The sequence below is a fragment of the Hevea brasiliensis genome, chromosome 2 (assembly GCF_030052815.1).
Source record: "Hevea brasiliensis isolate MT/VB/25A 57/8 chromosome 2, ASM3005281v1, whole genome shotgun sequence".
NCBI classification, from domain to species: domain Eukaryota; kingdom Viridiplantae; phylum Streptophyta; class Magnoliopsida; order Malpighiales; family Euphorbiaceae; genus Hevea; species Hevea brasiliensis.
Window position 1 is genome coordinate 53546959 of NC_079494.1, and position 14519 is coordinate 53561477.

The following is a 14519-nucleotide window of genomic DNA, read 5'->3' on the forward strand; positions in this document are numbered from 1 at the left end:
TGGTCTTCCTCGGTATGGTGATGTAGTAATACATGGGGAGAGCGATTATTACCTTCAAACATCATTTCAGCTGCACTGGCCAGAAAAATGATTAGGAAAGGGTGTGAGGCGTACTTGGCACATGTGATAGACACCCAAGTGGGGAGTCCAGCATTGGAGGACATTCCTACTGTATGTGACTTTTCGGATGTATTTCCTGATGAATTGCCAGGATTACCTCCAGAAAGAGAAGTGCATTTTGAAATTGATGTTACGCCTGGTGTGGACCCAATCTCCATAATGCCATACAGAATGGCACCAGCAGAATTAAAAGAATTGAAAGTACAGTTGCAAGAGTTGCTTGACAAGGGCTTCATCCGCCCTAGTGTGTCACCTTGGGGAGCGCCAGTATTGTTTGTTAAGAAGAAGGATGGCACTCTCCGGTTATGCATTGACTATCGGCAGTTGAATAAGGTGATAATAAAGAACAGATACCCATTGCCCCACATTGATGACTTGTTTGATCAGTTGAGAGGTGCAGCTGTGTTCTCTAAAATTGACCTGAGATCAGGTTATTATCAGTTGAGAGTACAAGAGCAGAGTATTCCTAAAACTGCCTTCAGAACCCGCTATGGCCATTATGAGTTCTTGGTTATGCCATTCGGGTTAACTAATGCTCCAGCTGCTTTTATGGATCTGATGAACACTATCTTCAGACCATACCTCGACCAGTTTGTTGTGGTATTTATAGATGATATATTGGTCTATTCGAGGAATGCAGAAGAGCATGATAGACATCTGCGAATTGTACTGCATACTTTGAGGGAGAAACAGCTATACGCCAAATTATCGAAATGTGAATTTTGGCTAAAGGAGATATCCTTTTTAGGGCACATAGTATCAGCAGAGGGTATTAAGGTAGATCCTAGCATGATTGAAGCTGTCCTTAATTGGAAGCCACCCAGAAATGTCACAGAGATTCGTAGTTTTTTGGGGTTAGCTGGATACTACCGTCGATTTGTGAAGGGATTCTCCATGTTGGCATCTCCATTGACCAAGCTACTTAGAAAGGATGTGAAATTTCAGTGGACAGACAAATGCCATCAAAGTTTTGATGAATTGAAGAGATGTTTGACAGAGGCTCTAGTCCTGACTTTACCTACACCGAGCAAAGAATATACAGTTTACAGCGATGCTTCTCACAATGGATTAGGTTGTGTGTTGATGCAAGATCGAAATGTCATTGCCTATGCATCACGCCAGTTGAAACCGCATGAGAGGAATTATCCGACACATGACTTGGAGCTTGTAGTCATTGTGTTTGCTCTTAAGATCTGGAGACATTATTTGAATGGGGAGAAGTGTTACATCTACACAGATCATAAGAGTTTGAAGTATTTGGGCACCCAGAAAGTGTTGAATTTGAGACAGAGGAGATGGTTAGAGTTGATAAAAGACTATGATTGTCTGATAGATTATCAGCCAGGGAAAGCTAATATTGTGGCTGACGCCCTAAGTCGCAAGACTATGGCAAGTCTATAGGTTACTCCTTTGTCTTTGGTACATGAGTTGAGATCATTACGTGCCAGTTTAGAGATTAATGATGAGGGGCAGTGTAACACCCCTTACCCGACTACAGTGTAGCCGAGCAAGTTATGCCACTCAGTGTGCCGAGCGCTCTATTTTATCTTAATTCATTTTTATTCTTCCTTTTGAATATAACTTGTGAAATATAATTTATTTAAGCCATTTATCGAAATTATAATTTATTTAAGGTTCCGAGAATTTTATAGAAAATCCGGCAGAGTACCAGCTAAAAATAGAGAAAATAGTTCTTCGGAACCTGTGAAAAACACTTCCTATGATCATATTCAATCATCTCATCACTCTCAAACTCCAATTATTGAAAATCTCAACATTTTTCAACCATTCATTTCTCAATTTCAGTTCTCAACAACCTTTTCATTTCTCAAACATCCATTTCTCATAATACTCATATACAAACAATAAATAAATGCTCAAATTTGCAATCATGACCATAACTTTCATTATTTACATGAACATCAAAATACATTACATAGATCCAAATACATATGAGAAAATAAAAATTTAGTTACAAAATGCCAAAATGACACCTAGTGTCCTACCAATGCACTGCAGAAGTTGAGGTGACACGGACACTATGCAGAACTGTGAACTGCCTTACCGAATCTGTGGTCTACTGGGCCCTCTGTCCAAATCTTCAGTACCTACGCGTTGCAAAAGCGACGCGCTAAGCATAAAGCGACGCGCTAAGCATAAAGCTTAGTGGTGCCAATAATACAAGAAAATACAATATGCAAATAAAAATAATAATTTCTTTGCTATTGTGTTCATAAGAAATGAATAATTACTAACTTATTGTTTAGTCGAGGGCTAATCATGTTTCATGATATTAACTTCTTCATGCATTTCGTTAATTATTTTCTTCATGATATTGAGCTTCTTTGTATTTTTGTAATCATTCCTGATACTTAATTTTCGTATTTTCTTTAATAATCAGTTCAATCACAGTTATACTTTTCCATGCCCAAGTAACCTATACTGGATGACTGGACTGGATAACGGGTCGTTGGCACTGGACACCGCGGTGCCTCGGGCCGTCATACCATGGGACGAGCGCCAACCATGTATGCAGTCAGTATGGCTAAAAAGCCATGATATCACATAATCGGGCATAAAAGCCATGAATACGGGCATAAAAGCCATGAATACGGGCATAAAGCCATGAATACAGGCATAAAGCCTTTCGCAGTACTGCTAAAACAATACCCTATTGGCATGCCAATCTATCCAAACCAATCACATTAGGCCTACTAGGGCATTTTGCACTTTTAAGTTTCACAATTTTTGAATTTCAAGTTTTCATGTCACTATTCATTTCATTAGTCAACTAAAATGTTGACTTTTGCATAAACAATAGGTACATTGCTTTTAGTACTCCCAACATACCACATTTTGTATTCAAAACTTGTTGGTTTTGGTCACTTTCTCAAAGCTTAGGTCATTTTGGCAAAATTGCCAATTTTTTTTGGTTTTGGTGTCACTATTCACCTCATTGGTCAACAAAAATGTTGACTTTTAGATAGAAAATAGGTGTATTGGTTTTAACACCCCAAACATACCACATTTTGTATTTAAAACTTGTTGGTATTGGTTGCCAATACCATTTCTAAGCTTAATGCTAATTGAACAAAATTTTCAGATTTGGTGCTTCATCTTTACTGTTCCATTTGTTATTTTTATAGTGGGAATTTGAGGAAATGGTAAACATGAAAGTTGTTTCTTATTCTGTCTAGTTGAATTTCCTTTTTTGAATCACTCCATTTGGAGTTTTGTAACTCAAGTTATGGCCAAAATAAGTTTACTGTTCACGTGCACTGTTCATGCTGCACTTTTGGGTTTTGGCAGATTTTGGTCCAACTTTGGTCAGTAATTTGATCAAGTTAAGTTCATAATTTGGCCTAACTTTCTTCATATGAAATATTCTACTATGCCTTAGGTTTTCATCGGTTCAAGAATCGCCTAAATCCGAGTTTTCTAGAGAGAGTTATAGCCATCCAAACATTACTGCTCAAATGAAAATTCTGGAAATCTCAGTACAGTAAACTTCATTTTGCTCAATGATTTGATTAGGTTAATGGCATAATTTAGATTGGTGTCCTTCATGAAAGTTGTTTGTCTATATCTTATCTTGTTGCTGTAAAAATTTCAGGTCAATTGACCATATCTACAGTGAGTTATGGCCAAATGAACAGTTACTATTCATTTGGTCATTTCTGCAGGGGCTGTTTGCAGGGTATCCGGATTGGGGCCAAGTTTTGGTCCTCTTGCTTTGGTCTTTTGGGCATGGTTTCTTCAGCAAAAATGTGCCATTATAAGCCTAGTTTCATGTCCAATAGGCCAAACACCAATTGGACCTACACATCCAAAGATATGGCAGTCCAAACATTCTGGACTCACAGCCTCATTTCTGCTGTCTCTTGGCAGCCTTCCCATTTCAGTTTACCATGCATTAGCTCACTTCAAATTATGATTTACTTGCCTTAAATGGTCACTAATTGACCATTAGAATGTCCACTAATCATTCCATAAGCCAAATCAAATTTTCACTCCCAAAACCCTAGCTTAAATTCAAAATTTACACAATTTACCTTAATTAACCAACTACTTCATTATCCTTATGTTTATACACTATAAACATAATCTCTAGTGCACTCCAAGTCCATCAAAACACTCAATCTTGTTCCTTCCTTAGGGGCAGGCGAAATCCATGGGCTTCATACACATGAGTTTAGTTCATTTATTTCACAATTTCTTACCTATTACACATCTCTAACATGGAATTAAGGAGTTTTAAATACATATGTGCACTAACCTTGAATGAAGCCACTTCTAAAACTTCAAAACTTCATTTTCTTCCTTTCTTTTTGCTGTCCAAAGCTTGCTCTAGGTGTGAGGACCAAGTTTTATGAAGGCATATGAGGGTTTTATGGTGTAATTGGCTAGGTTTTGGAGCTTGGGTGAGTGCATCAATGGAGGTCTCTCTCTCTTTCTCTCTCTCTTTCTTTTGGTGCGGCTGTTATGGAAGAAGAGGCTGCTGATTTCTTTTGTTTTTGGCCATATTTATCTCTTTTTATTTATTAATTAATAGGTTGTTTAATTGTGATTGGTTGGAAGTAAGTGAGTGACATCATAATATGTCATAATTTGCTTAATTTTTTATTTTTCTTTTCTTTTCTTTTCTACCACATTTCAATTTAATTTTTAGCAATATTTATTCATATTTTGAGTCATAATAATTATTTACTTAACTGGACAAGTCGGCCAAAAATCACCTCTGAAGGCGAAATGACCAAAATGCCCTCCGTTTGGCTTAACGGGTCAAAATTGTCTGTACCGATTGAAAAATTTTTCTAAATATTTTCTTGGCATTCTAATGCCATAGGAACCTCAATGACCCTTCTCTGGAGTCCCAAAAATTATTTTATGAATTTTTTTCCGGGTCTAGGGCTCGTCATTGCGAGAACCGAACTTACCTTTGGTTACCCATCGCTTGGGCACCGGCTCGTTTAACTTGGTTGTATTTTATTTCTAAAATTTTTTCTAAATTTTTCTTATTAATATTTGAGTTAATTATGGTCCCTCACTTTGATTTAAATATTTTTCCGGACGTTCTAGCTGTCCGGACCGACACCGATCACCGGAACAGTAGAATGTACGGAGTTGCTACCGGGAGGGTGTTACAGGCAGATAGCAGTTGCATGGCATGTACAACCAGTATTAATTGATCAGATCAGAATGGCTGTTCAGAATGATGAAAGGTATCATAAGCTGTTGGAAGAAGTCCGGCAGGGCAAGAAACCATAGTTCTCAATCAGAGATGATGGTCTATTGCTACACCAGGGTAGAATGTGTGTTCCTAATGATGTTGATTTGAGGCGGATCATTTTGAAGGAAGCACATGAGTCTCCTTTTGCTATGCACCCTGGTGGTACAAAATGTATAGAGGGCTAAAGGAGCATTACTGGTGGATGGGTATGAAGAGAGATGTGGCAGAGTTTGTATCCAAATGCCTAACTTGTTAGAAGTAAAGGCAGAGCATCAAGTACCCACTGGGTTGTTACATCCACTACCAGTGCCAGAATGGAAATGGGAAAGAATAACTATGGATTTTGTAATGGGACTTCCGAGGACACAGAAGAGTCATGATACAGTATGGGTCATTGTCGACAGACTAACTAAGTCTGCTCATTTTTTGCCAGTCCGAATGGATTATAGTTTAGACAGATTGGCCAGGTTGTACATTGATAAGATTGTGAGACTTCATGGAGTGCCAGTATCCATTGTATCAGACAGAGATCCTAGGTTCACTTCTAGATTCTAGGGTAGTCTTCAGAGAGCCCTAGGAACTAGATTAAACTTCAGTACGACATTCCACCCACAGACAGATGGCCAGTCTGAGAGGTTGATTCAGATCTTGGAGGACATGCTACGGGCTTGTGTGATTGAGTTTGAGGGTAATTGGGATACACACTTGCCTTTGATTGAGTTTGCTTACAACAACAGCTACCAATCAAGCATTGGGATGCCTCCATACGAAGCTTTGTATGGCAGAAAATGTAGAACCCCGTTGTGTTGTGATGACGTGGGTGAAAGAAAAATGATTGGATCCGACATTGTTCAACAGACTGAAGAGAAAATTAGGGTGATCAAAGATCGACTTAAAGCTGCATCAGACCGTCATAAGTCCTATATTGATTTGAAAAGAAGGGATATTGAGTATGCAGTGGGTGAGAAAGTTTTCCTCAAGGTTTCTCCTTGGAAGAGGATTATGAGATTCGGTAGAAAGGGGAAACTAAGTCCTCGTTTTATCGGGCCATATGAGGTATTGGAAAGAGTGGGTCCTTTGACTTATCGTTTGGCACTAACTCCAGAGTTGGAGAAGATACATAACGTCTTCCATGTGTCTATGTTGAGGAGGTATCGATCAGACCCATCTCATGTACTACCAGTAGAAGAAATTGAAGTGAATCCAAACCTCACATATGAAGAAGAACCCATAAAGATTCTGGCTATTGAGGTGAAGCAGCTACGGAACAAGCAGATACCATTGGTAAAAGTCCTGTGGAACCATCATTCGGGCTAGGAGGCTACTTGGGAACGAGAGGAGGACATGAGGAGACAACACCCACAGCTGTTCAGAGATTGATACCAGGTAAAATTTCGAGACGAAATTTATTTAAGGGGGAGAGAATTGTAACACCCCTATTTGTATAGCCTGGTATATTTCACTGTTCCGATGACCGGAGTCGATCCGGACAATTAAGGGGATTAGAACCATACTTAAGATAACTAGAGAAACCATAAACACAAATAATTAGTAATATTCAATTAGTTAAGTATAAATAAGAAAAACAGAACATAAGAGTTAAACGAGCCGAGAGTCACAGCGATGGGTGACCTCCTCGGGAACGACTGCGAAGTCATTTTAAACTCAAATTTCGAACTGTAAAATGTGACGCTGCGGTCCTTAGGACCCTTATGAACACAGTGGAAAAGAGAAAATCATGAAAAAGAACTGTTAAGCCAGTCAAATAATTAGGTCAGGGAGCCGGAAGAAATATGGAATTATTTGCAAACTGGGATGAACTGGCGAGGGGCAATTTGGTCAATTGACCCCGAGAGCTGACTCCTGATCTAACTGTTAAATAAAATCTGAGAAAAGAAAATTTCAAAATCGAGAATTAAATTAAAGAACTAATAGAAAAAAAAAAAGAGGAAAATGAAAAAGTAAAAAGGTGATGACATCATGCATGACCTCATGCATGATGCCATAAAAATTAATTAATTTATTTATTAATTTAGATTTTGTGGTCTTCCATAAGCCAAAATTTATAAAAGAAAACAAAAGAAAAAAAAAATAGAAAGCTCTTATTCTTCCCTTTGCCGCCTCACTTCCTCCCTAGGTCCTCCATGAAAGTTCTTCATTTAAGCTTACACTTAAGCTTAATTTTCCATACTCAACCTTAATAACCCTCATAAAAACCTCACTAGAGCTTGTTATTGCTACTTAAGAAGAAGATTACAAGAAGAAAGAAGAACAAAAGATAGAGATTTGAAGATCTAAGAAAGGTTAGTGTGCTAACTTACAATTTATTACTTTAAATGCATATTTAGTTGTTGAAATGAGCTTAGAAACTAATGAAATAAAATAAAAATATGGGGGGAGGACCAAACTGAAATTTCGGCCAGGTTGAAGAGGAGTATGATTTTGTATGGTTTGATGGATTTGAATGAGTTTAAAAACCTTATTTAGTTAAATGGTTAAGATTGAAATGCTTAAATGAGATTAAATGCAACAATTTAGTGTGATTAGGGTTTGGAGGCCTAGGGTTTTAAGGCAAAAATTTGGAGAAATGAGTAAATGATGTGTTTGACCTATTGTGAAGTGAAAAATGGTCAATTGTGACCAAATGAGTTGTGTGGGAATGGTTGGAAATTAAGTTAAATTCGGAGGGTGTATGGTCATGCTGCAGCTCAATTGGTAAGAGGTGAAGCAAATCCGTGAGGTGATATGGGTTCGAATCCTAGCTCTGCAGGGCGAAAGGATTGAACTCCACCAAAGCGGACAATACCGATTTGAGTTGCATCGCCGGCCTCTAGAGGGGTACGCCGGTAAGATGGCCACCCATAGAGGGGCTTGAGCTGGGGCCCACTAAGCCGGGGTGTGACAGGAGCATTAGTCAACACGAATGGCATTACCAAGAACTCATAGTGGCCATACCGAGTCCTAAAGGCAGTTTTAGGAATACTTTGCTCCTGCACCTTCAACTGGTAGTAGCCCGATCTTAAGTCAATTTTGGAGAATACAGTTGCATCCTTCAACTGATCAAACAAATCATCGATCCGTGGCAGAGGATATCTATTCTTTATGGTCACCTTATTCAACTGTCTGTAATCTATGCATAGGCGGAGAGTACCATCCTTCTTCTTCACAAATAATACTGGTGCTCCCCAAGGTGACAAGCTAGGGCGGATGAAACCCTTGTCTAACAATTCCTGCAATTGTACCTTCAACTCTTTCAACTCAGCAGGTGCCATCCTATAAGGAGTGATAGAGATTGGCTCCACACCAGGCATAGTCTCAATTTCAAACTGCACCTCTCTTTTCGGAGGCAATCCCGGTAATTCTTCTGAAAAGACATCCGAAAAATCCCATACTGTAGGAATATCTTTAAGATCTGGACTCCCCACCTGGGTGTTTATCACACGAGCTAGATAAGCTTCACATCCCTTTCTAATCATCTTTCTAGCAAGTGCAGCTGAAATGATATTGGATGGAAATAACTGCCTCTCCCCGTGTATCACTGCGTCTGCATACTCGGGAAGACCAAAAGTGACTACCTTCAGTCTACAGTCGATCATGGCATGATGCTTGGCTAACCAATCCATGCCCAAGATGATATCATAATCTCGGAAGGGCATGTTAATTAAGTCTGACAGGAATGTATGTCCTTGGATCACCAAAGGACAATCCTTATACAATTTGTTCACCCTAACCTCTTGTCCTAAAGGACTAGTCACTAGCACATCATAATCCAATTTCACACAAGGAATAGCAACAGAGCATGCAATACTGGCACTAGCATAAGAATGTGTAGAACCAGGGTCAAACAGCACATATACATCTCTTGTCACACCCTACCCCTCTGTAAGGCGTAACATGATCCCGTAGTATACCTAATGAATTACCAACTTCGCCTACTAATAACCCATTAAATACACTACAAGGGATTTTCAAAACTTTTCTTACTTCTTTTACAGTGGTGAGCACTTTTTACAGGTGTTAAAAAAAATTTTTTTTGAACTTAAGTGAAGAGCTAACACATTTGAATTATTTGGACTTTCTGTAAAAATTTTAGCAGAGTACCGTCTGTATTTTGGATAAAACAGTTCTTTAGAAAACCTGTAAAAAGCACTTCAAATAGATTTCTCAATCTCAACTCCAACAGTTAAACAACACAATATATTTCTCAACTCAAATCCACAATAATTTTTCAAAGGCTGAGATAAAAGAAATACAATACAATTTTTACAAGTCAAAATAACTCATAATTTATTTCACAACTTTAATGTACAATTTTAATTTACAACTGCTCAAAACCAAGAATAATATGTACATACAGTGGTCATACATTACATTACAAAATGTGGCATACTCATTATACCCAATAATCTCTCGCTGGATGTACTAGCAAATTTAATCGCTACCCTGTCTGCCTACTGCGACAAAGAATGAAAAGCTATCGCTGAGACAATGTCTCAGTGGTGCACAACATTTACCAAATACAACTTTAAATCACAATTCATAAATCATATAAATAGTGGATATGTAAAACCATAGTTAAATTCAAGACAGTAAATGTCAACAAGAATTTAAACTCCATTTCTTAATATCACAATAATTTCAATAAATCAAATCATGATTAAATTCAAAAGACAGTGAATGTCAATAAGAATTTAACTCCATTTCACAATCTCATAATACATATCAATAAATCACACACAGCTTAATCATGTTCCAAAGTTCAATCGTCCCAAAAGCCGATGGCTAATGAGGTATTCAATTCGTCCCAGAAGCCGATGGCTAATGAGGAATAACATAGCTAGCTAGCAAAAATATGAGTACTCATTCTATTCGTCCTCAACAGGCACACATCTCAACACTTCAGCTAGAGAGGGAATTCAATTCGTCCCACTAGACAAGCTAGCGAGGAATACAATCAATATACATGATAGCTATGGTTTCAAATCATTTCCAATGCTTTTCAATCAATAAGTATCCATTAATATCATTCAAACAATTTTTCATAGTTTCAAACCATTTACAATGTTTTTCAAGCAATAAGTATCCATTCAAACACATTTCCACAATTTAAAACAATAATGTACAATAGTCATAATTCATTTCAATTGAAAAATTCAAAAGAAATAGCTGTTGTGCACAAACCTCTGATAACTGTCTCTTGGCCTTGACTCAGTGTTTCCTTCCCTTTCCCTAAGTCTTTGCTAACTGAGAAACACAATTTGAAGTATTTCAGTACTAAATTAAACTGTCTCTAACGATAATGCTTGATAAGTAATTCACTGAATGCTATTATTTGCTTAATCAACCTAATATATCGACCCTCGATGCGTTTTAGGTAAATTAGGTTTTAGTGTTACTAATATGTCACATTCGATAGTCTTTTAGGGTTGGTACATGTTACCAATTTTAGTTCCGTATATACTGCATTTTCTTGCAATTTGTTGGATTATAGGATACTAGTTTGACCTAGCCGGACGACCTAGTTCCCTCAGTTTTCGAGTTTTGGTTAAAACTACAAAATTGTAGATCTATGTCTTATTGCACGCGGGGCAAAATTTCAGGTCATTCTGAGTTATGTAGACCAAGTTATGGTCATTTTACTATTGCTGGTCAAATTGCATCAAAATTGGTCACTTTAGGTGACTTTAGGTCAATTTTGGTTCGGCCAGTTTTTGGACCCGAACTTGTGCAAGATGTTTGACTTGCTTATGGTCATTTCTGAGCTTTGGTGTCTTCATAAGACTTGTAGATATAGGTCTTAACTATTCATGGTTAAAATTTCACGTCAATTAGACCTGTTTTGAGTGAGTTATGGCCTAAACACTAATTGCTACCCAAATGGTCAATTTTCAGGCCTTATTTGCACTTAATCCGGATTTGGTCATTTTTCAAGCTACCTTGCAAGCAGAATTTTGGCAAGCTTCCTTCATGAAAGTTGGCACATTTTGTGTCTAGTTTCACCTCCAATTGGTTTCATACCAATTGGAGCCACACACTTAAAGTTCTAGGCCTAAAACTCAAACTGCCTTATTGCATTTCTTTCATACACATCAAGGATCATTTTTAACACTTACCAAACTCAACATTCAAGCCAATTCTGGTTGTACCATAACCTAAACATAATTCACAACATATTATAGGTCATTTTGGCAGCTTACAATTACATTCAATGTGCACCATTTAGTACAGAATTTTTCAAACCCAATTTACAACAATTCAATCACCTAACCATAACACTTTTACATGTCCAACCTCACACCATCACACACATACCCAAACTGCCATAATAACCAACACAATTCAACATTAATATTCCATAATCCAAACATGAATTAACATCCTTATGGTTCACCAAACCAAGCTACCATTTCATGCATTACATTCCCATAATTTCCAAGCATTCCAATTTCAATACACATTCACATATACTAAGTATACATCACCCAAATAATTTCCTACACAATATACATTTAATCAATCCTTTAATTCACCATTTATAAGCAAAAATAAACTGTCTTCAAGGTGTTTCCATGGCTGCCAAAAGTACACTTCTCCCTTTACACATCATGTCACACCTTACCCCTCTGTAAGGCATAACATGATCCCGTAGAATACCTAATGAATTACCAAACTTCTCCTACCGATAACTCATTAAGTACCCTATAAGGGATTTTAAAACAATTTTCTTATCTTTGACAAGTGGTGAGCATTTCTAATAAGTATTTAATACATTTAGTTGAAATTAAAACTAATTAATATTTTTGGCCATTTTAGTTTTCCGCAAATTTTATAAAAATTTTGACAGAGCTTCCTTTGTATTTTGAGAAAACCGTTCTTCGAATACCTGTAAAAAGCACTTCTAAAAGTTTTTCTCAACCACTACTTTGGTTTCACAATCAAACTCAGTCAACTTCTCAAAATTCACAAGTTCAATAGTTCTCAAAATACTGTCAATCAATATCATTCATATTTCATTAAAAACGAAATAATTTATACACAACCTTACAAATTTATATCAAAAGAAACATAAACTAAACTTTATTACAAACTTCATACAAATTTGTGTACAAGCTGCTCAAGACCCATTTTTTTACATGTCCATACATTTTTGTGCAATATATACATCAAAAGAAGTATTTACAGTTAGGGTATAAATTATACCCGAAGGCTTCAAGCTGATGACTTCACACAATTTAGCAGCTCAATCTGCTGCTCCTCTAGTCTCTGTATCTGTGACAGCAATAAAAGCTACCGCTGAGTACTAGGACTCAGTGGTGCACAATATACTAAAATAATCTTTATGCAAAACTTAAAGCACATTCATTCAAAAATTTGGCTAAGCATGAAAATTAAATACAATCATGCATTGTGAGATTTTACATGTAAACCAAGTTCATTTCAAAGTATCAAAACACATTTCATAAAACCCACAGTTAGATCACGCCATTCGAAATAAATAGAATCTCAATAGCCAGAGGCCAAAGAGAAATCACATGAATCTCAATAGCCAGAGGCTAAAGAGAAATCATGTCACAAGGCTAGCTAGCTCAAATATATGGATATCCGTTCACATCCTATTCTACTGGCACACCTCAACACTTCTCCAGAGAAGGAATCAAAATTCGAAACTAATTACCCCCACTAGTCGTGCTAGTGAGGTGTTCAAATATGTGGTCATGACACTGTGGTTTCAAAACTTATCTTAACAATTTGCTAAACATTGTCTTTTCAAATATACATAATAACTTTCAACAATTTAGATCAAACATCATAAGAATGCCATAATCCGATATTTCATATTATTCAAAACGATATGCAAAAGATGATTATAAAAGTATATGTTGTGCACAAACCTCAAACGAGTCGCCTGTTGGCCTTGACTCGACTCCTCGGGTTCTGTCCCGATATTCTTTTCCATTGAAACACGAAATTTTCCAATGTTTCAGTACTAAAACTTAAAATAAATCCAAAATAAACTTAACTTTACATTTACCTAGCTCTAACGTGTTAAATTCGACGTTCTCGAAATTTTGTGTTTCGGGTTACTATTCACTACACTATTCAAGTCAAATTATTGACTTTCTAAGGCTTAATAGGTATGGCAACTCCAACTTCACCCACATACCACATTTTGGTCACCAAACTTGTTGGTTTTGGTCATTTGTTTAAAGCTTAGGTCATTTTGGCAAAATTGCCAATTTTCGGTTTTGGTTCTCCGAAGTTACACTATTCCATTGGTCGATCTACTGTTGGAATTTAACAAAACTTCCTTCATAGAAAATGTTCCTTATTGTCTTAAGTGTATTTTCATTTTTGGATCACCTCAATCGGAGTTTTGTAGCTCAAGTTATGGCCAAAATAAGTTTACTGTTCACGTGCACTGTTCATGCTGCAATTTTGGGTTCTGGCAGATTTTGATCCAACTTTGGTCAATAATTTGATCAAGTTAAGTTCATAATTTGGTCTCACTTTCTTCATATGAAATGTTCTACTATGTCTTAGGTTTCCATCGGTTCAAGAATCGCCTAAATCCGAGTTTTCTAGAGGGAATTATAGCCATTCAAACATTGCTGCTCACTGAAAATTCTGCGGAGTTGCAGGTTTGGTAACCTAACTTTGCTCAATAATTTGAATGGGTTAATGGCATAATTTGGGGTGATGTTCTTCATGAAAGTTTTAGATCTATATGCCCTCTAACCCCTGGCCAAATTTCAGGTCAATTTGACCTGTCTAACTCGAGTTATGACCAAATGAACAGTTACTGTTCATTTGGTCAGTTTAGTGCAGTGGCAGCCTGCAATCAATTCACTTTGGTCAATTGTTTCACCAAGTTTTGGTCAGTTTTTGGCCATGGTTCCTTAATGAAAATTGTGCTCTTTTATGTCTATTTTCATCTCCAATTGGTGGCATATCAATTGGACTTGTAAAATTTGAGTTTTGGTCCTTCAAAGTGGGTTTGGTCATGCTGCCAGCAGCATGACCATTGACCTACGAATTTGGTTTAATTTCCTACCATTCCCACACAATCCATTTGGTCATAATTGACCATTATTTCACTTCACAATAGACCAAAGTCATCATTTAAGAATTTCTCTAAAATTTGGTTCACAAACCCTAACCACACTAAATT